Source organism: Gorilla gorilla, chromosome 2 (assembly GCF_029281585.2).
Source record: "Gorilla gorilla gorilla isolate KB3781 chromosome 2, NHGRI_mGorGor1-v2.1_pri, whole genome shotgun sequence".
NCBI lineage: Eukaryota > Metazoa > Chordata > Mammalia > Primates > Hominidae > Gorilla > Gorilla gorilla.
Genome location: NC_086017.1, coordinates 141370787 through 141394089, shown reverse-complemented (window position 1 = coordinate 141394089; position 23303 = coordinate 141370787). Strand labels below are relative to the sequence as shown.

Here is a 23303-nt window from a genome sequence, read left to right as displayed (position 1 = left end):
AGTAAGACTCCGTTTCAAAAAAAAAAAATGGTAATGGTTGGTTGGGGTGGGTTGGAGAAGAAAGTATTTCTGAATTTCTGGGTAGGTAACTGGTAGTGTCAGGCCAAACTAGCTCTACAGTCTTATTCATTATAAATAAAGGCAACTAGAAGATCTCCATCTAGCTATTAAAAATTGGTTAAAATCTACAGCGATAAAGGATGGTGACCCTTGTATCAGTTAGTTATTGTCACAAAATGCTGCATAACAAGTCACTCCAAATCTCAGTGGCTTAATACAACAGTCATTTATTTTCATGGATCTATGGGTCAGCTGAGGATTGGTTAATCTAGCATGAGCATGTCTGGGAAGCTCTACTTTGCTCTTGGTGTCTCTTATTTTCTGCTGGAAGCAGACTGGCCTGGGCTTGTTCTCATGGTGATAGCAGGAGCGAGTGAGCACAAATGAATGCATACTTTCCAAGTTTTTGGTCATGCAGATTAATATTCCAGTGGCCAAAGCTAGACACATGACTAAACCCAACATTAGGGGCTGGAGAAATATACTCCGATTCTTCAGTGGGAGGAACTGCAGAGACAAATGGCAGAGTCTTGGATACAGGGAGGACATGGATCCATTAATGTACCTTAATCAACAACAACCCTCTAACCACCAATACAATTAAATAAGTATTTGTTGAATGCACTTGTGCCTGAATGCTTCTGGCTGCAGCCCAGGCAATGGGGGCCTGACTGGGGAGGGACCATAGCAGGGACTCGATGTCCTGCAGGTCTGCATGTAATTGTGTATGGCCGACTCCACGTTGGTCATGGCTGATTTGCTTTGTCCTGCGTCCCCAAGAGGCAACGATTGGCTGATTTTATTTCTGAACAATTTTGACAAAGTTGTTTTCAGGGGCCCAGGAAACAAATCAATTGTAGACTTGAATTTTGCAGGGGGTCAGAATTGTTGAATATATATATAGTCTTTTACATGCTGATAATTATTTCCACACCACAAAGAAGGCTAGCTATTAGGAGGCTGCTGTTCAATTCCTTTGCCCCGTGAGCTCATGAGCTGTGTCTATGTGGGGGGCACTCACTTGTTAGAGATATTTCCCTTCAGAATAACATTAGCCAATATTCTAAATAAATGCAGGAAATTAAATAGTCTTCCCCAGACAGGTACTTTGCCCTTCTAAAGTGAATTACACATTGTAAAATAAAACACAGTCACATTAAAAAACCAAAAGGTCTTTGTGTTAGGTTGGTCTGGCATCAGCAAAGATATTTTCCTCCAGAGTAGAAGATCCCTTTAATGCACGATATTGCATGTGGCAGCCCCACATCTCGTTTCCTTTTCTTTGTTGTTGTTTTTAACTAAAAGAGTTGACGATTTTATTTTCACATTTCCCAATAGAAATGAAAACTGCATCTTTTTTGGTCCCACTTCTCCCCTCCAAAACTATTCTCTTTGATAGGGCAAGGGGGCAAGTCTTCCTTATACTGTTAAGAAAACCCGGCATCACAGCAGCATGATCTCCTGGTGAAGGGAGCAGGTAAATATAAAACTCATATAGGCCGGGTGCAGTGGCTCACACCAGTAATCCCAGCACTTTGGGAGACTGAGGCGAGCGGGTCACGAGGTCAGGAGATTGAGACCATCCTGGCCAACATGGTGAAACCCTGTCTCTAGTAAAATAAAAAAAATTAGCCGGGCATGGTGCACACGCCTGTAGTCCCACACTCCTCAGGAGGCTGAGGCAGGGGAATCGCTTGAACCCGGGAGGTGGAGGTTTCAGTGAGCTGAGATCGTGCCACTGCCCTCCAGCCTGGGCGACAGAGGAAGACTGTGTCTCAAAAACAAAACAAAACATTACAAACAAAGAAAACACAACAATAATAACAACACAACAACACTGATGTAATGAGGCCTCCCCTCTATCCTTATCTGTCTGGTCAAGTCATTTTGGGCTGACTGGGCACCATCATGAGACGGGCAGGAGGTCTCATCATTGGGCACCCAGGCATCATGGGCATGTGGCCTCCCATGGGTGGCCTCATTCCAGGAGCAGGTCCCACTGGCATCATCCCGGGAGGAGGAGGGCCCATCATTGGCATCACGGGAGGGCCCCCCATATGGAGTGTGGCCATGATTCTGAGATGTGCGAGAAGTGTCAAATACACATTAGATTGTGAAGACTTAATGTAAAAAGAAAGCAAAGTATTTTGTTAATGTTAAAATATTTTATACTTGTAGACCTGGTATTTCGGATAGATTTGTTTAAATCTGTGATATTATTCCAATTACCTTCACGTCTTTTGTTTTACTTTTTAAAATGTGGTTACTACAAAATGCAAAAGTAAATATGTGGCTTCCATCATATTTCATCACATTTAGTGTGGACCCTGAGGATCTAGGGGAGTTATGAGCCTTAAGTTGAGGGTGACCCAGGTCAACGTGAATTGCTCTGAAAGAGAAGCGAAGGGCATAAAGAGAACGTATAAATGGAGAGAGGGAGCTCAGTCTCACAGGGTGAGGAAAGGCTTTCTTTCTTACACAGTCTGGCACTTCAAAAGCTTAAACACAGAGTCCTATGACCCACCACTTCCACTCCAGTTTATGAAAGAAATGAAAATATATGTCCATGCAGAAACTTGTACACAAATGCTCATAGCAGCATTATTCATAATAGCGCCAAAGTGAAAACAACACAAATGCTTGTCTACTGATGAGTGAAGAAATAGAACATGGTTTGACCATGCAATGGAATATTATTCAGTCATCAAAAGGAATGAAGTACTAACACGTGCTACAACACGGATGAACTATGAGAATATTATGCTAAGTAGAAGAAACCAGTCACAAAAGGTCACATATTATAAGATTTCATTTATATGAAATGTCCAGAACACGCAAATCTATGAAGACAGGAACCCTGTCTCTACTAAAAATACAAAATTAGATGGGCGTGGTGGCATATCCCTGTAATCCCAGCTACTCGGGAGGCAGGAGAATTGCTTTAACCCGGGAGGCGGAGGTTGCAGTGAGCCGAGATTGTGCCACTGCACTCCAGCCTGTGACAGAGACTCTATCTCAAAAAAAGTAGATTGTCAGGGCTTAGTGGGAGGAGGAAATGGCAGGTACCTGCTCATGGATACAGGGTTTCTTTTCGGGTGATGAAAATGTTTTAAAATTGATCATGATGGTGGTTGCCGAGCTCTGTGAATGCACTGAAACCATTGATTTGTTTACTTTAAATTGGCAAATCATACGGTACCTGAATTATATTTTAATAGTTATATTAAAAAAGTAAAATCTTCCTTGAAGAGATGACACTTAAGGAGAGGCCTAGGGGGTGGGATGAGTTCACTATGTGGAGAAATGAGGAACAACATTTCAGGGTGAGGAACACCATAGTAAAGTCTCTGAGGTTGATAGGCATAGAGCAGATTTAAGGGACTGTTTTTTTTGAGACGGACTTTCACTCTTGACGCCCAGCCTTGGGTGGAGTGGTGTGATCCTGGCGCACTGCAACCTCTGCCTCCCGAGTTCAAACGATTTTCCTGCCTCAGTCTCCCAAGTAGCTAGGATTACAGGTGCCATCCACCACACGTGGCTAATTTTGGGATATTTAGTAGAGATGGGGTTCCACCATGTTGACCAGGCTGGTCTCGAACTCCTGATCTCAGGTGATCCACCCACCTCAGCTTCCCAAAGTGCTAGGATTACAGGCGTGAGCCACTGTGCTCAGCCAGATTTAAGGGACTTTCAAGAAGTTTCTGTGGCTGAAGCCTGCAGGGCAAGCGAGAGAATCAGGAAATGAGGCTGGAGAAAGAGAGGGGCTAGGTCATAGAGGGTCTCACATTAGGGTGTGGAAACTTCACACGAGTGGTCGCACCTTGGGCATCCCACGTAACTACTCTCTGTCCTAGCTTCCCCACTGGTGAAATAAAGGGCTGATGTAGGGATGCACTGAGATGGTGTGTGCTCAGAAAAGGTGAACTTTTATCATTTTTTTTTTTTTTTCGAGATGGAATCTCATTCTGTCGCCCAGGCCGGAGTGCAGTGGCGCGATCTCAGCTCACTGCAAGCTCCACCTCCCGGGTTCACGCCATTCTCCTGCCTCAGCCTCCGGAGTAGCTGGGACTACAGGTGCCCGCCACCACGCCCGGCTAATTTTTTTGTATTTTTAGTAGAGACGGGGTTTCACCGTGTTAGGGAGAATGGTCTGGATCTCCTAAAGTCGTGATCCGACCGCCTCGGCCTCCCAAAGTGCTGGGATTACAGGCGTGAGCCCCCGCGCCTGGCCGGGCTTTTATCATTGTTAACCCACACAGCAGAGGGAGCCATTGAAAGTTGAGTGATCTGTTTGGATGCACCTTCTGAAGTGATTGCTTTGGTCCCTGTGAGGAGTGCAGATTGTCACAGGGCCAGGGAAAAGCAGAGGCCAGTCTGGAGGCATTTGCAGTCAAACAGCTGGAGGTGATGGTGGCTTGGTTTATGGTGGTGTCAGGAGAGTGGCTGAGCAGTGAAGGATATGAGAAAGATTTAGGAGGTAAAACCCACGTGACTTGGTCACTGAATGTGAGTTCTGTGGGCTGGAGGGAAGGTAAGAGAGAATGAGAAGAAAAACATATGCAGGTGGGCCCTCCAGCCTAAGGTTACTTGAGGTCCCTTTGTGAAGAGGAATGTTTGTGTTGATGATGAAGATGTCTAGACTTTGAAAGGCCATTTGCAGGACTTTTTTTTTTAACAGCCAACAACTCCTCCTTCCCTGTGCCCTAAATATATGAATGTTTTTTGACCTAATTTATCACAGAGGGATGGACGTTCATTTGCTTTAATGAGAAATGCGGAATGCCATTAAGAAAGCATATTAAATTAATCTGGATTGCTGTGAGGGAGTTAAATCTGTTTAGATGTGCATCAGTGTGACTATAATAGTTTGGTCTCAACCCATTTCTGGACTGCGGCTGCAGGAGGTTGACTCCCAGCTTGCTTTCATTTGAAAGATCCCAGCAACAAGCACATTTGGCATTTCCAGCCAAACCCACTTTGTGCAGCGAAGGAAAAGTTGAGGAGTGCCGCTGTTGTTTTCCCCCAAATCATTAGGCAGAAATGTGGCTGGGAGCTTCATTGCTGATTTTTTCAGTTTTAATATTGCTGTGGAAAGCCTGTACCAACACTCAGCCATGTTATTCATCCATAGCTCCAGTCTGGGCTGTGATTTGTTTTTCCTTTGAGTGACACAACCTTATTTTCCATTAAGACTCAATGCAAATAGACACTCATGCACCATCACCATCACTCCCCCTGATTGGTGGAGGGAAGTCAATGGAGTGATTCTAGTTTGGTGTTCATATCGGAGGGTTTTATTTATTTATTTTGAGACGGAATCTCTCTCTGTCGCCAGGCTGGAGTGCAGTGGCACGCTCTCGGCTCACTGCAACCTCTGACTCCCTGGTTCAAGCGATTCTCCTGCCTCAGCCTCCCGAGTAGCTGGGCTTACAGGCATGTGCCACCACGCCCGGCTAATTTTTTGTATTTTAAGTATAGACGGGGTTTCACCGTGTTAGCCAGGATGGTCTTGATCTCCTGACCTCGTGATCCGTCCGCCTCGGCCTCCCAAAGTGCTAAGATTATAGGCGTGAGCCACTGCGCCTGGCCTGGAGTTGTTTTTAAAAGCACATTTCTCTCAAATTAACTCCGGGGTGTCCCACTGTGACTAGGGCAAACGTTTGGATTTTCTGGAGGTGGAAAGTCAAACTTCAAATAGAATTTGGAGGCTGCCACTGTGGTTCATGCCTGTAATCCCAGTACTTTGGGAGGCTGAGGTGGGTGGATCATTTGAGGCCAGAAGTTCGAGACCAACCTGGGCAACATGATGAGGCCTCGTTTCTACTAAAAATACAAAAATTAGCTAGGTGTGGTGGTACATGCCTGTAATCCCGGCTGAGGCAGGAGTTGTTGCTTGAACCTGGGAGGCAGAGATGTCATGTGTCCAAATCCCATGAGGCGTATCAGCTGGCTGAAGATAAAATCGGTCACGCTGTGTTGAGATTGGGGTTGCTGTTATCATACCTCATCCCCACCCCTGCTAGGCATCCACAAATAGTCATCTTCAATGAGACATCCCTCCTGCCCCTGGCTGCCTTATTTTATCTGCACCCAACCATATCCATTGCTTGTCAGTGGGTCTCAACCTTGGCTGCACCTTGGAATCTCCTGGGGAGATGAGGCAATACCAAGGCTCTCTCTCACTCAGCATGATGTTTCCGAGGTCCATCCACATGTAGTAGGCACCAATACTTTCATTGTATGGATACAGCACATTTTGTTTATTCATTCATCAACCAAATGGCCATCTTGGTTGTTGCTACCTTTTGGTTATTATATATATTACATGATTCCATTTATGTGAAAGGTCCAGAATAGGCAAATCTGTAGAGGCAGAAAGCAGGTAAGTGGTTGCCAGGAACTGGGGGAAAGGGGAGGGGATGGAGACTGCTTGATTGGATACAGGGTTATTTTTGGGGGGGGGCGGGGGGTGTTAATGAAAATGTTTTGGAACTAGACAGAGATGAGGATTGCTTAAGATTGTGAATGTATTTAATGATACTGAAGTGTATGGTTTCATACAGGGACTTGTGTGTTATGTGAATTTTGCCTCATGAAAAAAATACTGCTAGGAGCAATGGCTCATGCCTGTAATCCCAGCACTTTGGGAGGCCAAGGCGGGCGGATCACCTGAGGCTGGGAGTTGGAGACCTGCCCGGCCAACATGGTGAAAACCTATCTCTATTAAAAATACATAAATTATCCCTTCACATCTTTGGGGGGTAATTTTTACAATGCAGTCTAAGAACCAGCTGCCTCAAAATAAACTGGGATCCCTCATAACCAGGTAGCTCCCCCATCTCCAACTCTGACCTGCCAAGTCAGAATCTTGTGGGTGGGGCCGAGGACTGTACATATTGAAACAGGCAGTAACCTGGGAACTATTTCTGAACACCCCTATATTTCCCCTGTGTTTGCTCTTTCCTTTCACATTTGGACCCCCTTTTGTGCTGACCACTGGGCTGTTTCACGTAGACATAACATAAATAAGACAGGCCAGGTGCAGTGGCTCATGCCTGTAATCCCAGCACTTTGGGATGCCGAGGTAAGCGAATCACTTGAGGCCAGGAGTTCAAGATCTGTCTGGCCAACATGACGAAACCCCATCTCTACCAAAAATATGAAATTAGCTGGGTGTGGTGATGTACACCTTTGATCCCAGCTACTCAGGGGGCTGAGGCTGGAGAATCCCTTGAGCCCAGGAGGCAGAGACTGCAGTGAGCCGAGATCGCACCATTGCACTCCAGCCTGGGTGACAGTGAGACTCTTAAAAAAAAAAAAGACAAAGATAGTCCTTCCTTTATGGAGCTCTCAGTAAAACAAGAAAGCTCACGATGTCCTGGCATTTGTCAGAAATACATTTGGTATATGTAGCTGGGGTCACATGCTTGACATGCCTATTGAAAGCTTCTGGGTAGGAAGAGAACAATCATCACAGCATCACAGCCTGGCATAACTGTCTCCCAGGACAGGTCTCCCTGGGGAGACTGAGACCACACCTCTGAAATCAGAGCTCAAATCCAGGTTCTACATTTCGCTCAGTAATGTACATGATGTAGGACAGTTTTTATATTAGTTATCTATTGCTGTGCAACAATATTACTGCAAACTTTGTGGCTTGAGATAGCAGACAGTTATCACTGCATGGTTTCTGTGGGTCAGGAATCCAGGCGTGACTCAGCTGGGTTCAGTGCAAGGCTGCAGCCATAGTGTCAGCCAGGGCTCAGTTCTTATCTGGAGGCTTGACTGGTGATTGATCTGCTTCCAGGCTCATCTGGTTGTTGGCAGCACTCAGTTCCTTGCAGGCTGCTGGACTCAGGGCCCCAGTTTCTTGCTGCCCTCAGCTTCTTGCCAAATGGGCCTCTCCATCTGGCTGCTCATGACATGGCAGCTCACATCTTCAAAGCCAGCAAGACAGACAGCCTCCTAGCCAGACAACTTAACGTCCTATCTAACATAATCACTACATCCCATCGCCTCTGCCATATTCTCTTGGTTATAAGAAAGTCATAGGTCCCTTTGTCAGATGAGTAGATTGCAAAAATTTTCTCCCATTCTGTAGGTTACCTGTTCACTCTGATGGTAGTTTCTTTTGCTGTGCAGAAGCTCTTTAGTTTAATTAGATCCCATTTGTCAATTTTGGCTTTTGTTGCCATTGCTTTTGGTGTTTTAGACATGAAGTTCTTGCCTATGCCTATGTCCTGAATGGTATTGCTGAGGTTTTCTTCTAGGGTTTTTATGGTTTTAGGTCTAACATTTAAGTCTTTAATCCATCTTGAATTAATTTTTGTATAAGGTGTAAGGAAGGGATCCAGTTTCAGCTTTCTACATATGGCTAGCCAGTTTTCCCAGCACCATTTATTAAATAGGGAATCCTTTCCCCATTTCTTGTTTTCATCAGGTTTGTCAAAGATCAGACAGTTGTAGATGTGTGGCGTTATTTCTGAGGGCTCTGTTCTGTTCCATTAGTCTGTATCTCTGTTTTTGTACCAGTACCATGCTGTTTTGGTTACTGTAGCCTTGTAGTATAGTTTGAAGTCAGGTAGTGTGATGCCTCTAGCTTTGTTCTTTTGACTTAGGATTGACTTGGCAATGTGGGCTCTTTTTTGGTTCCATATGAACTTTAAAGTAGTTTTTTCCAATTCTGTGAAGAAAGTCATTGGTAACTTGATGGGGATGGCATTGAATCTCTAAATTACCTTGGGCAGTATGGCCATTATCATGATATTGATTCCTCCTAGCCATGAGCATGGAATGTTCTTCCATTTGTTTGTATCCTCTTTTATTTCATTGAGCAGTAGTTTGTAGTTCTCCTTGAAGAGGTCCTTCATGTCCCTTGTAAGTTAGATTCCTCGGTATTTTATTCTCTTTGAAGCAATTGTGAATGGGAGTTCACTCATGATTTGGCTCTCTGTTTGTCTGTTATTGGTGTATAAGAATGCTTGTGATTTTTGCACGTTGATTTTGTATCCTGAAACTTTGCTGAATTTTGGTATTTTTAGTAGAGATGGGGTTTGCTGAATGCAGCCCCCAGTCACGTACTCCCTGCTTAGTCAATAGATCAAGACCCTCTCATGTGGACCCCCTTAGAGTTGTGAGCTCTTAAAAGGGACAGGAATTGCTCACTTGAGGAGCTGGGTTGTTAGAGACATGCACCACCATGCCCAGCTAATTTTTTTATTTTTAGTAGAGACGGGGTTTCACCATGTTGGTTGGCCAGGATAGTCTCGATCTCTTGACCTCCTGATCCACCCACCTCGGCCTCCCAAAGTGCTGGGATTACAGGCGTGAGCCACTGCACCCAGCCCAGAGAAGGCTTTTCATACTTGCTTCACAGCCTCCTGCATCCTACCCCAGCACCAGGCACTCACCACCTGTGGGCTGCGCTCATCTGTGATCATCTCTCCCCAGGCTTGTTGTTCCTCAAGAAAGGAAGTTGTAATGGGCAGAGTTCTAGGACAGCCCCCAAGAGACCCACTCCCTTATATCTGCTCCCTGTATCATCTCCTCTTCTTGAGTGTGTGCAGAGCTTGTGATTTGGCCAAGAGGAAGGAATTTTGCAAATGTGATGATGGTCACACTTGCTTTGTTAAGCACATTTGCTCAGCTGACTTTGAGTTCATCCAAAGCAGGATGATCTCAGGTGGGCCAGACCTAATCAGGTGAATCTTTTAAAGGTGAAGTTTCAGAGACTGAACCCTTAGCCTCCAAGGAGACACAAATGGCCATGCTGTGAGCTGTCTTTGGAGGTGGCAGCTCTAGGAGTTGAGGGCCTTCATTCAACAATTGTAAGTAATTGAATTCAGTTCACAGACTGAATAAGCTTGGAAGAAGACACTGAGCATCCGATGAGACCCCAGCTCCAACTGACACTCTGATTGCCGTATTGTGACCCTGAATAGAAGACCCGGTTAAACCCTGCCCAGACCCTTGGCTCATGAAAACAGATAATAACTGGGTGGTGTTTTAAGCTGCTCAGTTTGCACTGGTAAATCCACCAACAGGAAAGTAATATAGAAGTTAAATGGGCCGGACGTGGTGGCTCATGCCTGTAATCCCAACACTTTGGGAGGCTAAGGTGGGTGGATCACAAGGGCAAGAGATGGAGACCTTCCTGGCCAACATGGTGAAACCCGGTCTCTACTAAAAATATAAAAATTAGCCAGGTGTGGTGGCATGCACTTGAAGTCCCAGCTACTCAGGCGGCTGAGGCAGGAGAATCACTTGAACCCAGGAGGTGGAGGTTGCAGTGACCCGGGACCATGCCACTGCACTCCAACCTGGGCAACAGAGAGAGACTCCGTCTCAAAAAAAAAAAAAAATTTAAACGAATACTTTTGACAGTTGATGGAAGTTACTTTCATTCCCGCTTACTTAATCATCTTTATCTTAGCCCTGAAAGAGGGATGCTTTAACCCCATTTGTAACAAGTGAGTCTGAGGCCCAGGAAAGTGATAGAATTTAGCAAAGTCCACCTTGCCACCTGGTGGCCCCAGCTAGAACTCAGCCCCAGGTCCCTATACCTAAAGTCATTACAACATACACTGAAATTTTGCCCCTCTCTCCATGCCTTCCTCTTTAGAAGCCTGTTCCTTCAGGGATAGATCCCAACCCAGTGTTACAAGGTACTGAACTCTTATTTTCACAAAATATACTAACTACCCCCCAAAATTAATAATAGTATTTTTGAGCCGGGCACGGTGGTTCATGCCTGTAATCCCAACACTTTGGGAGGCTGAGGTGGGCGGATCATGAGGTCAAGAGATCGAGAGCATCCTGGACAACATGGTGAAACCCCGTCTCTACTAATAATACAAAAATTAGCTGCGAGTGGTGGCAGGCGTCTGTAATCCCAGCTACTCGGAAGGCTGAGGCAGGAGAATCGCTTGAACCCAGGAGGCAGAGTTTGCAGTGAGCTGAGATTGCACCACTGCACTCCAGCCTGGCAACAGAGCAAGACTCTGTTTCAAAAAAAAAAAAAAAAAAACAAAAAACTATTTTTGAGTCCTATGTGTCAACCACTGGGCTATCCCAACACCAATAGATATTATGATTATTAGTTTTTCCATTTTATTGATGAGGAAACCAACACATAGAAACGTAAAGGAACTTGACAAAGGTGACGGTCACACAGCCAAAGAACTGTAGAAGCAGCACAGGCATCCCAGCAAACTCACAGCCAAGCTCTGCTTTTCACCTCCACATCATACTGTCCTCAGACTAAAACCCTAACCCTGACCTTGCCAATCAAAAGTCATACTCAAGGATGGGCATGGCAGCTTATGCCTGTCATCTCAGCACTTTGGGAGGCCGAGGCAGGTGGGTCACCTGAGGTCAGGAGTTCCAGACCAGCCAGGCCAACATGGTGAAACCCCATCTCTATTAAAAATACAAAACTTAGCCAGGCGCAGTGGTGGGTGTCTGTAGTCACAGCACTTTGGGAGGCTGAGGCACGAAAATCACTTGAACCCAGGAGGCATAAGTTGCAGTGATCCATGATCGTGCCACTGCACTCCAGCCTGGGCAAGAGAGTGAGACTCTGTCTCAAAAAAAAAAAAATTGTGCTTAATAATAACTTGGAAGTGCACATATCTTCTGTGAAGTTTGATGGACAACAATTAGCTTCAAAACACAAATAAGTAACTGTGTTTATATGAGGCCTTCTGTGTAATAGCTAGGGAAAAAATCAATGTAGCTATTCATATTTTGATTCCCCTTCCAGGCACAGAGAAGTTGCCCATGTCTCTGTGATCTGTTTTGTCCAATGAACCATGAGCAAGAGCAACTTGAGTCACCTCCAGGTGGAAGTGTTAAGAGGCTGTGTGATCCACCACATTCCCTTTCCCCTGAAGTGGTGATCAAGGACACATGCAGAGATGGGGCTTTTGTCAGCCTGGATCCCTGAGTGAACACAATGAACAGACCACCCCACAATGCCCTAACACAGCCCAGACATGCAACGTGACCAAGAATAAGCCTCACTGTGGCCAGGCATGGTGGCTCATGCCTGTCATCCCAGCACTTTGGGAGGCCAAGGCGGGTGGATCATTTGAGGTCAGGAGTTCAAGATCAGCCTGGCTAACATGGTGATATCCTGTCTCTACTAAAGTACAAAAATTAGCGAGACAGTAGTGGCACAGGCCTGTAATCCCAGCTACTCAGGAGGCAGGAGAATCGCTTGAGTCTGGGAGGCAGAGGTTGCAGTGAGCTGAGGTTGCACCATTGCACTCTAGTCTGGGTGACAGAGTGAGACCCTGTCTCAAAAAACAAACAAACAAACAAATACCTCACTGCATGGATCCACTGAGATTTGGGGATTGTTGTTACTGCACCAGAACCCAAATCATCCTGACCGCTAGACTGTCCTAACTAGGGTTTCTTACCAAAAGCAAAGGCATTTTTAAAGTTCATGACATTTAAACAAAAGAGCAAATACCAATATCTGCCACTTTGTCAGGCTAACAAACCCAAAGAAAGCCAACAGCCAGAAGTTAAAAGAAACAGATCATTAGGTTGAAAACAGAACTGTCAAAACAGGCACAATTGACTTCATTTAGTGATTGCAAAGAACATCAGGCAAGACACAGGTGTGGTCTTCATATCATTTATCACATGCTTAATTGCACATGTTTGACTAAGAAAAACACAAAGTATTTAAACTCATCTGTAGTTCAAAGTGCCTATCCATGTATTTATCCATTCATCCTGATTTATTTATTGAGCAACTCTTTTGTGCCAGGCACTGTGCTGGGTGGTGGTAATGCAATGATGAAGATGGCAGACACAGCTCTGCCCTCCAGGAGTTTCTAGGGTATGGAGGGAGACAAAAAATAAGTAAATCCATGAAAGAACTATTGATGGAACCTGCCCCCAATATTTCAACATAGGTTCTTTCTATTTTCCGTAAGTGTCAGCCAGCTGAGAAATAAAGAGAGACACTACACTACAAAGAGAGGAATTTTACAGCTGGGCTGCTGGGGGTGACACTACATATCAGTAAGTCCGTGATGCCTGCTGAGTCTCAGACCAGCAAGTTTTTATTAAGGGTTTCAAAAGGGGAGGGGCTGTAAGAACAGGGAGTAGGTACAAAGATCACATGCTTCAAAGGGCAAAAAGCAGAACTACTACTATGGGTCTAAGAAAGATCACATGCTTCTGAGGGAACAGGACAAAGGGCAAAAGCAGAACTACTGATAAAGGTCCAGCAAAGATCACAAAGCAAAGGGCAAAAGCAGAACCACTGATAAGGGTCTATGTTCAGTGGTGCACGTATTGTCTTAATAAACATCTTAAACAACAGAAAACAAGGTTCGAGAGCAGAGAACCAGTCTGACCACAAATTTACCAGGGCAGAGTTTTTCCCCACCCTAGTAAGCCTTTGGGTACTGCAGGAGACCAGGGCGTATCTCAGTCCTTATCTCAACTGCATAAGACAGACATTCCCAGAGCGGCCATTGATAGACCTCCCCCCAGGAATGCATTCCTTTCCCAGGGTATTAATATTAATATTCCTTGCTAGGAAAAGAATTTAGCAATATCTGTCCTACTTGCACATCCATTTACAGACTCCATGCAAGAAGAAACATATGGCTCTTTTTGCCCAACCCTGCAGGAAGTTAGACCTTATGGTTGTCTTCCCTTGTTCCCTAAAAATTGCTGTTATTCTCTTCTTTTCCAAGGTGCACTGATTTCATATTGTTGAAACACACGTTTTACAATCAGTTTGTACAGTTAACACAATTATCACGGTGGTCCTGAGGTGATGTACATCCTCAGCTTATGAATAGAACAGGATTAAGAGTTTAAAATAAAGACAGGCATAAGAAAGTATAAAAGTATTATTTGGGAACTGATAAATATCCACAAAATCTTCACAATTTATGTTCCTCTGCTGTGGCTTCAGCCAGTCCCTCCATTTGGGGTCCCTGAGTTCCCGCAACAAGAAATAATGAGGTTAAGGTGGAGAAGAGCAGGGAAGTCCACTTTATAAAGGGGTCAGGAAAGAGCTGTCTGGAAGCATCATTTTAGCTGAGACCTAAAGGATGGTCTAATTTGGGGAGGTGCAGAGGAAAATCATTCCAGGCTGAAGCAGCAAGTGCAAAGGCCCTGTTGTGGAGAAAGGTTTGAAAGTTGAAGAAAACAAAAGGAGGCCAGAGTGGCTGAAATAGAGTAGGCCAAGGGGAAGAGATAGGAGAGAGCTGGAGAGGTGGCAGGAACAGGCAGAAGACTCAGGGTCTCTATTTTATTCTATGTGCCATGGGCAGGAAAGGCAGGGATGAGACTCAATGGACACCTTAAGATCACTGAAGCTGCTAGGTAGGAAATGGATTGCTGAGCATGGAGAGCAGGTGCAGAGGACCAGTTAAGACCGGTTAGGAGGCTGCTGCTGTAGCCCAGCTGGGATAGCAGTGTCCTAGGCAAAGATAATGACAGTGAAGATAGAGTGGACAAGTTGGATAAAGTTTAGAATCACAGGACTTCTGACTGGAGAAGAGGGCAAAAGCAGAGTTAGCACAACACATGAGTTATGACCACCTTGAGCAGCTCAGCAGGGGGTGGTGCCATTTACAGAACAGAGATGGCACGGACAGACCCCATGGAGAAGGAGGAGGAAAAAGAGTTTTGCTTTTGTTTTTTTTTTAAGACAGGGACTTTGGCTATGTCACCCAGGCTGGAGTGCACTGGTGCAATCATAGCTCTTTGCAGCCTCCAACTCTTGGGCTCAAGTGATCCTCCTGCCTCAGCCTGCCATGTAACGGGACTACAGATCCTACAGATGCACTTCACCATGCCTAGCTTTTTTTTTTTTTCTTTTTTCTTTTGGAGATAGGGAGTCTCACTGTGTTTTCCAGGCTGGCTTCAAACTCCTGACATCAAGTAATCCTCCCACCTCAGCCTCCCATAGCACTGGGATTACAGCCATCACCTACCACTCCAAGCCATGAGTTTGGCTTTGGATTTAACAAGGTTGAGGTGTTCATGAGTTGACAAGTGGAAAAAACAAGAAAGAAGTTGAGTGTTTAAGACTGCTGTTTGAAGGAGAAGTCTAGCCTCAAGACAAAAGTTCAGGACTCTTCAGCTGAGAAATGGCACTGAAAATTATGCAAATGGATGAGCTCAGCTAGCAAACAAGTCCAGAGAGAGCAGAAAGTCCAGAAAGAGCAGCACTGGGCTATGCACCTGGCCTAATGCTTCCCCACTCCTCCCAATCACTGTGTTATGCTGGAGAGGGTTCAGCCTCTGGTGAGTTTCACCAAGCTGCCACATCTCTTTCTTCTGAGACCTTCTCTAAAATCCCCTCTTTTATACTTAGTGAAATGGGATTCTCTTTTTCCCATCCAGCTTAAGCAAAATCTTTTGACTATGAGAAGAATGAGGATGCATTTAGTATCTGTTCTGCATGGCTAATTCCATCAAAGATTTCTCATTATTCATGCCTGGCAGTCTCATTTTCTTCTTTTGCCTCTAAGAGAACAGTCGTAGCCTTAATTACTGACCTTTTCACCCTTCTAATACCAGAGATTTCCCCCATCTCCGTTCTCAGGAATTTCTGTTCGCAGGATTATCTCCTGAATCCTCACCTGGAGATAGAAATTGATCTCTGTGGCCATTTCTTCCCCCTCTAATTCTTATCAAAAAACTCAGTGATCTCTGTGCATCAAATATTAAACTCAAGCTTAACAGATCATGATTCTGGCTTGTCTCTCTCTCCGGCCTGTGGGTTAACAGGTTTGCAACCTTTGCAGAGAAGACATCAAATTCTCAGGAGGCCAAAGTTTCCAAGGGTACTGGTCACTCTTGCTCTCTTTCTCCTGCTCAGAATTCAGCACTAGAGTGTGTTACACCATTGCACCTGCAGAGGAGTTCATCTGACTCTAGGGACTACAGAGGAGAGAGATGGACAAACAGGCATTCAGAAAATGACTACCACAATGGGGAAGAAAACGAAAGTCAAACCAAATAATCAATGGTCAAAAAAAAAAAAAATCTAGAGGCCAGCTGCAGTGGCTCACACCTGTAATCCCAGCACTTTGGGAGGCTGAGGCAGGTGGATCACTTGAGATCAGGAGTTCGAGACCAGCCTGGGCAACATAGTGAAATCACGTCTCTACTAAAAATACAAAAAAATTAGCCAGATGTATTGGCGGGCACCTGTAATCCCAGCATTTTGGGAGGCTGAGGTGGGTGGATCACCTGATGTCAGGAGTTTGAGACCAGCCTGGCCAACATGGTGAAACCCTATTTCCATTAAAAAATACAAAAATTAGCCAGGTGTGGTGGCAGGTGCCTGTAATCCCAGCTACTTGGGAGGCTGAGGCAGAAGAATTGCTTGAACCCAGGAGGCAGAGGTTGTGGCAAGCAAAGATTGCACCACTGCACTCCAGCCTGGGCAACAGTGAGACTTTGTCTCAAAAAAAAAAAAAAAACAACCTAGAGATGTCCATCCAGGCTAAAGAGAATATTCCAGAGCAGAGGTTGGGACACTATGGCCCATGGGCCAAATCTGACCTGCCTGCACATGTTTTTGTCAATAAAGTTTTATTGAAACACAGCCATACCCATTTGCTACATATTGTCTATGGCTGCTGGATTAGGCTGTTCTCTCATGCTATAAAGAAATACCTGAGACTGGGTAATGTATAAAGAAAAGAGTTTTAATTCGCTCACAGTTTTGTAGGCTGTACAGGGAGCATGACACTGACATCTGCTGAGCTTCTGTGGAGGCCTCAGGAAACATACAATGATGGCAGAAGCTGAAGTGGGAGCAAGAGAGTAAGGAGGGAGGTGCTCCACACTCATAAACAACCAGATCTTGCAAGAACTCACTCACTATTGCAAGTACAGGACCAAAGGGATGATGCTAAATCATTTATGAGAAATCCACCCCCATGATGCAATCTCTTCCCACCAGGCCCCACCTCTAACACTGGGGATTACATTGCAACATGAGATTTGGGTGGGGACACATATTCAACCTATATCAGCTGCTTTCGTGCTATGGGTGGCAGAGTTGATTAACTGCTACAAGAGACTGTATGGCCCATGAATTCTAAAATATTTACTATCTGATGCTTTGAAGTAAAAGCTTGCAAACCCTGCTCTTGAAAAGGAAGGGAAGGAAGAGGAGAGGAGGAAGGCAGGAAGGAGCAGAGAGGGACACGGGGCTGTATTCAAACATCTGGATTCAAACATCTGTTGTTAAGAAAGAGAAATTCAATTTATTTGGCATGGTCCAAGTTATCAAACTAGGAGCACTCCATTGAAGTTTCAGAACAAACACTGTAAGGATGACCCCATCTGTAATGCCTAACCTTGTTTTTATTAACTTTGTTCTTAGACTTTCCTTTTCTTTTAATCACTTAGCCTTGTTTCTACCTGAATTGACTTTCTTTTAGCTAAGAGAGCTAGACAGACTTTATCTTGGCTTTTTCACTGGCAGCCCCTTCCTCAAGGACTTAACTTGTGCAAGCTGACTCTTAGCACCTCTAAGAGTGCAATTAACTGACAAGATACTGTGGCGAGCAATATCTGCAGTTCCTAGGAATTTGTCCAATTGATAATGCCTAAAGCCGCACGTCTATCACTTTGTAATAGTCTTAAAGCTCTTAGACCTAGAACTGTTTACTTTCCTGTAACAATTTATCCTTTTAACTTTTTTGCCTACTTTACTTCTGTAAAATTCTTTTAACTAGACCCCTTTCCCCTTTCTAAACTGAAGTATAAAAGAAAATCTAGCCCCTTCTTCGGGGCCAAGAGAACTTTAAGAGTTAGCCATCTCTTGGCTGCCAGCTAAATAAACAGACTTAATTCATTTCAAAGGGTGGCATTTTCTCTAACTCGCTCAAGTACAACATTTGGAGGCCCGAGCGAGAAACGCCACCAGGCGAGAGCCGGGCTCGCTCCGGGCTCCCCCGGAAGGATGGCCGGCTTGTAGGGGGGGTGCCACCTGAAAAATAATTTTCAGGTCCCCAAAAGGTGACCGTCTTCCAGAGGAGAGCGGATCGACTACCGTGTGGATGCCCACAAAAATTTCACCTCTGAGTCCTCAACTTCTGACCCCGAGGTCAGGTAGGTCAGATTTGATTTCAGTTCTAGTAAGAGGGAAGCGGCCCTGATGAGGGCATCCCTCTTTTGACTCTGCCCGTTTCTCTAGGACGCTAGAAGGTAGAGCCCTGGTTTTCTGTTAGGCACCTCTGTGTCTCTTTCTAGGAGGGAAGTGGCCCTGACAGGGGCCCTCTCTTGACTCAGTCCACATCCCAGGATGCTGGAGGACTGAGTCCTGGTTTCTGGCAGACCGATCACTCTCTCTCTCTCTTTTTCTATCTCTCATCTTTCTCTTGTTCCAGTTTCTTGAAGAATCTCCAAGAAAGAAAAAAAAAACTGTTACAAACTCTTTGTGAATAATGAATGAATGAGGGAGGACAAGGGCTTGCGCTTGTCCTCCAGTTTGTAGCTCCACAGCGAAAGCTACGGAGTTCAAGTAGACCCTCACCTGCGGTTCCTTGGCGACCTCATAAGGCTTAAGGCAGCATCAGGCATAGCTCGATCTGAGCCGGAAGTTTGTACCGGCCTGCCAATGCTAAGAGGAGCCCAAGTCCCCTCACGGGGAGCGGCCAGGCAGGCATCTGACTGATCCCATCACAGGAACCACTCCACTTGTCTGTCTAAAAAAAAAAAAAAAAAAAAAAGGAAGAAACTGTCATAACTGTTTACATGCTGCAAAGTCAATTGTTTGCTTTATGTTGATTGTTCTGTTCAGTTTCTATTGTCTCGTTAGTAGTTGTGAAAGTTTTGCATGTCAGGACGGTGATATTGCCCAAGACGTCTAAGTAAAAACTTCTTCAAAGTCCTTAGTGCTGATTTTTTGTGACAGGGGGTTAAATTTCTCATCAATCATTTAGGCTGGCCACCACAGTCCTGTCTTTTCTGCCAGAACCAAGTCAAGTGTTGTTACAAGAACAAGTGTGAAAAACATTTGCCTGATTAAGATTTCTAGCACCATGAAAGTTGTAAGTATTTAGATCGTCATACCCCACGTCCAAGTGATTAGACCTCCTCTAAACTAAACCAGTAGTGAGTTCAAAACAGCCACCCTGCAGATTTCCTTACTCACCTCTTTTGTCATTCTGTAACTTTTCCTGTGTCCTTAAGTAGAACACTGTGTAAAGAAATGTATGCCCGTACTGCTTTACTTTGTTTAGATTCTTACTCTGTTCCTCTGTGGCTACTCTCCCACCTTAAAAATGATCCGAGTAGCCCTTTTCCACCTTGTCCCTGTCCCCTACCCCGCACATTTCATTTTCCGGTGCGACAGTAAGTTCAGCGTCTCCAGGACTTGGCTCTGCTCTCACTCCTTAAACCCTTAAAAGTAAAAGCTAAGTTTAAGCTATTTGCCTTTAAGTCATAAAGACACCAAAAGTACTTAAAGTGCAGATCTAGAAGAAGAAGAAGAACGCCTAGATCAAACTGACCCAGAAGATCTCAGGCTGGCTCTAGTCCTCCTCCCTCAATCTTAAAGCTACAGTAATGTAGCAAGTAGTATTAGCTGTTGTAGTTTTTCTGCTCTTTCTAGTCATGTTGATTCTGTTCTTTCACTACTCCAGTCGCCCAAGAAATAAGTTTCTCTGTCCATGCTAAGTTTAATATCTATGCTCAAATCTTATTAAATTGCCTTCAAAAAAAAAAAAAAACACTTCCTCCCAGCCTTATAAAGTTAAAGCCCTATCCAATGTGTGCTGCAGAATTTTACTCTCAGTTCCTCAGAGGATTATAAAGTCCGCCTTAAAAAAGGCAAGCTCCAGACACTGTGCAAAATAAAATGGCCAAAGTTTAAAGTCAAGTGGTCCCCTGAAGGGTCATTGAACCTCACAATTGTTCAAGCTGTGTGGCAGGTTGTTACTGAAACTCCTAGCCACCCTGATCAGTTTCCCTACATTGATCAATAGCTAAGATTAGTCAGGATCCCCCCTCCATGGCTCCATTCATGCGCCATTCATAATTCTACCTCCAAGGTCCTCCCAAGCCAGACCACGTTTTCGCCTCGACCCTCAGCCAGTTCAGCTTCCCCTGTACTGCCTCCCTCTGAAGAAGAGGGGAGTCTCCCTCACCCAGTCCCACCGCCTTACAACCAACCTTCTCCCTTAAAGTTACCCCATGTCTCCTCGACGACGCCCCCTGTAGGCTCGCCACCCATTGCCTCTCAATCATGACCCTGGCAGGAAGAAGTAGCCCCTCTACTACCACTGAGAGAGGCACAAGTCCCTCCAGGTGACGAGCGCTCAGCACCCTTCTTAGTTTGTGTCCCTTTTTCTACTTCTGACTTATATAATTAGAAAACTTATAGAATCCTCCCTTCTCTGAAAAGCCCCAGGCTTTGACCTCTCTGACAGAGTCTGTACTCCGGACTCACTCACCCACCTAAGATGATTGCCAACAGCTCCTTTTAACCCTTTTCACCTCTGAAAAGAAAGAACATATCCGAAAAGAAGCCAAAAAGTACTTCCTCACATCAGCCAATGGACCGGAAGGAGAAGCTAGAGACCTCCTTGAGGAGGTCTTTCCCTCTACCCAGCCTAACTGGGACCCAAATTCCTCAAGTAGAAAGGGAGCTTTAGACGATTTTCACCGGTATCTCCTCGCAAGTATTAAAAGAGCTGCTCAGAAACCCATAAACTTGTCTAAGACGACCGATGTTGTCCAAAGGCCCGATAAGTCACCAAGAACGTTTTTAGGGCGCCTCCAGGAGGCTTATCAGATTTACACCCCTTTTGACCCGGCAGCTCCCGAAAATAGCCGTGCTCTTAATTTAGCATTTGTGGCTCAGGCAGCCCCGGATATTAAAAAGAAACTCCAAAAACTAGAAAGCTTTGCTGGAATAAATATCAGTCAGCTTTCAGAAATAGCCCAAAAAGTTTTTGACAATCAAAAGTTTAAAAAACAAAAACAAGCAACACAGGCAGCTGAAAAGGCTGCTGATAAAGCATTCAAAAGACAAACAAAAATCTTAGTGGCAGCTATCCAAGAAGTACAGAATGAAATAACCCGTTAATTAAGCATTAACTGAAGCCCCTGCTTTAGCCCTCCCCAATATCTCCATAAAAGCCAAAGAGTTGCTAAAGACGTGCCTTACTCAGACTCTAAGACCTTTAAGATGCCCAGTGGTCTATCTAAGAGGCTAGATCCTGTGACCTGTAGATGGCCAAGTTGTCTGCGAGCCTTAGCGGCTACAGCAAGCCTGGCCCAAGAAGATGATAAGTTAACTCTAGCCAAAATTTAACCCTTACAGCTCTTCATGCCGTAAAGACCTTACCACAAAATGCTTCTGGCAAATAGATGTCAAATGCTCGCATCTTGCAGTATCAAAGTTTACTGTTAGATCAGCCTCGTTTGACTTTCTCTCCCTCGAAGTGTTTCAATCCAGCTACACTACTTCCTGACTCAGACTGCACTATTCCTGCTCATGACTGTCAAGAACTGTTAGAAACTATCGAAACTGGCCGATCTGATCTTCAAGCTGTGCCCCTAGAAGAGGCAGATGCCGCCGTGTTCACAGACAGTAGCAGCTTCCTCAAGCAGGAAGTATGAAAAGCCAGTGCAGCTGTTACCACGGAGACAGATGTGTTGTAAGCTCAAGCTTTACCAGCGAACACCTCAGCACGAAAGGCTGAATTGATCGCCCTCACTCAGGCTCTCCGATAAAGTAGAATAAACGTATTAACATTTACAGTGACAGCAAGTACGCCTTTGCTACTGTGCATGTACGTAAAGCCATCTACCAGGAAAGCAGGCTACTCACCTCAGCAGGTAGCTGTGATCCACCGCAAAGGACATCAAAAAGAAAACACAGCCATTGCCCATAGTAACCAGAAAGCTGATTCAGCAGCTCAGGTCACAGCGAGACTTTCAGTCACGCCTCTAAACTTGCTGCCCACAGTCTCCTTTCCACAGCCAGATCTGCCTGACAATCCCGTATACTCAACAACAAAAAAACTGGCTTCAGATCTCAGAGCCAATAAAAATCAGGAAAGTTAGTAGATTCTTCCTGACTCTGGAATCTTCATACCCTGAACTCTTAACGAAACTTTAATCAGTCACCTACAGTCTACCACCCATTTAAGAAGAGCAAAGCTACCTCAGCTCCTCCGGAGCCATTTTAAGATCCCCCGTCTTCAAATCCTAACAGATTAAGCAGCTCTCCAGTGCACAATCTGCGCCCACGTAAATGCCAAACAAAGTCCTAAACCCAGCCCAGGCCACTATCTCTGAAAAAACTCGCCAAGAAAAAAGTAAGAAATTGACTTTACAGAAGTAAAACCACACCAGGCTAAGTACAAATACCCTCTAGTACTAGTAGACACCTTCTCCAGATAGACTAAGGCATTTGCTACCAAAAACGAAACCACCAACACAGTAGTTAAGTTTTTACTCAATGAAATCATCCCTCAATATAGGCTGTCTGCCGCCATAAAGTCTGATAATAGAGCAGCCTTCACCTCGCCTATAGCTCAGTCAGTCAGTAAGGCGTTAAACATTCAACAGAAGCTCCATTGTGCCTATCAACCCCAGAGCTCCAGGCAAGTAGAACGCATGAACCACACCCTAAAAAACACTCCTACAAAATTAATCTTAAAAAAAAACAGTGTAAATTAAGTAGTCTCCTTCCTTTAGCCCTACTCAAAATAAGGTGCACCCCTTACCCGGCGAATTTCTCACCTTTTGAAATCATGTATAAGAAGGCGCCGCCTATCTTGCCTAAGCTAAGAGATGCCAAATTAGCAGAAATATCACAAACTAATTTGTTACAGTACATATAGTCTCTCCAACAGGTACAAGATATCATCCTGCCACTTGTTCGAGGAGCCCATCCCAATCCAATTCCTGACCAAAGTCCTGCCATTCGTTCCAGCCAGGAGACCTAGTGTTTGTTAAAAAGTTCCAAAAAGAAAGACTCACTCCTGCTTAGAAAAGACCTCACACCGTCATCCTCACGACGCCAATGGCTCTGAAAGTAGACAGCCTTCCTGCTTAGATTCATCACTCCCACATCAAAAAGGCCAACAGAGCCCAGCTAAAAACATAAGTCCCCGGGCCTAAGTCAGGCCCCTTAAAACTGCACCTAAGTCAGATGAAGCCATTAGATTCATTCTTTTTACTACCTCACTTATTTGTTTTTGCCCATTATATCCCCTGTGCCTTCCTACTCT

General features: G+C 44.9%; 1 protein-coding gene across 4 annotated transcripts in view; it reads right to left on the bottom strand.

The window, feature by feature from the left end:
• The window catches only part of LOC115933946 (collagen alpha-4(VI) chain-like), a 151863-nt gene that overhangs the window by 51063 nt on the left and 77497 nt on the right, over positions 1-23303 (bottom strand). The window contains exon 2 of one of the 4 annotated variants that reach the window (XM_063704173.1): positions 18593-18764. The exons of the other annotated variants lie outside the window; for them this stretch is intronic. The gene's annotated coding sequence lies outside the window, so the exon portion shown is untranslated. The remainder of the gene's footprint in view (positions 1-18592; positions 18765-23303) is intronic. 4 annotated transcript variants of the gene reach the window in all.